This window comes from Prunus persica, chromosome G5 (assembly GCF_000346465.2).
Source record: "Prunus persica cultivar Lovell chromosome G5, Prunus_persica_NCBIv2, whole genome shotgun sequence".
Taxonomy (NCBI): Eukaryota; Viridiplantae; Streptophyta; class Magnoliopsida; order Rosales; family Rosaceae; genus Prunus; species Prunus persica.
The window spans coordinates 16,249,291-16,250,945 of record NC_034013.1 but is presented as its reverse complement, the minus strand read 5'-3'; positions in this window follow the sequence as shown (position 1 = coordinate 16,250,945).

Below are 1,655 nucleotides of genomic sequence, written 5' to 3'. Positions count from 1 at the left end.
TACCCGTGCGCACGTATTTCTTATGTTTCATACACGTTTTTTTTTATAAAAAAGATGAAGTAGGACACACAAAATTCAGGTATTATACACGTATTACTGAATAAGAATAACATATACCCAAAAAAAATGGTATAGCCGTGCGGCTACACTCTTTTTGGCATAAAAATGGTATAGCCGCACGGCTATACTCCTTGACACGTCGGCTTAGGCCATGGGCCTCTTTGGCACGTGGGCTTAGCCTTGGGCCCGTCTTTTTTAATATATATATATATATATATGTATATATTATATATAAAATAGTATAGCCGCGCGGCCATACTATTTTTAAAATTGTTTTTTTCGAAAAAAGTATAGCCGTTGGGCCTCTTTCACACGTGGGCTGATGCCATGGGCCTCTCTGACCCGTGGGCTTACGCCTTGATCGGGTCTTTATATATATAAATACATAAAATAGTATAGCCGCGCGGCTAGACTATTTTTAAAATATTTTTTTAAAAAAAGTATAGCCGTGCGGCCTCTTTGACACTTGGGCTCAGGCCATGGGCCTCTCTGAAACGTGGGCTTAGGCCTTGGGCGGGTCTTTTTATATGTATATTATATATACACATAAAATAGTATAGCCGCGCGGCTATACTATTGTTTTAATTGTTTTTTAAAAAAAGTATAACCGTTGGGCCTCTTTGACACGTGGGATTAGGCCATTGGCCTCTCTGACACGTGGGCTGAGGCCTCTGGCGGTTCTTTATATATGTATATAGTATAGCCATGCGGCTATACGATTTTTTGAATTAAAAAAGGAGTATAGCCGCTCGGCTGTACTGGTGTTTCCATATTTTAAAAAAATTTAGGCTTTGCTCTTCTGACACGTGTAACCTAGGGGCTGGGGGGCTCCTTTTTTCCAAAGATGCACATAGTATAGCCGCACGGCTATACTCTTTTTTATTTTTAATATTTTGAAATTATTAAATGGCATTCTTTACTTTTGTTCTTTGGCCTACTTCTTTAATTTACTATACGTAATCAAGTGATATCTTACCCTCTTTTAATCACTTTGCATAGTGATTACATTTTAATTGTTATTTAATATAAAAGGACTGAAGAAAATGGACACAAAGTTATTCGTTTCTATTTATTAAGTCTTTTGTGAAATCGTTTGGGTTTCTTTTTTCAATTTCTCCATACCCCAAGAGCCGTATCCGTCACTATTATGCCATTGCTCGAGTATCTATCTTCCCTTTTTGATTTTTTACTTTTCCAAAGTTATTACCCGCATAAAGATTTTAGCACTTTCACGTTTAATAATATATTATACCCGTGCGCACGTATTTCTTATGTTTCATACACGTTTTTTTTTATAAAAAAGATGAAGTAGGACACACAAAATTCAGGTATTATACACGTATTACTGAATAAGAATAACATATACCCAAAAAAAATGGTATAGCCGTGCGGCTACACTCTTTTTGGCATAAAAATGGTATAGCCGCACGGCTATACTCCTTGACACGTCGGCTTAAGCCATGGGCCTCTTTGGCACATGGGCTTAGCCTTGGGCCCGTCTTTTTATATATATATATATAGTATATATGTATATATATATATAAATAGTATAGCCGCGCGACCATACTATTTTTAAATTGCGTTTCCATATTTTA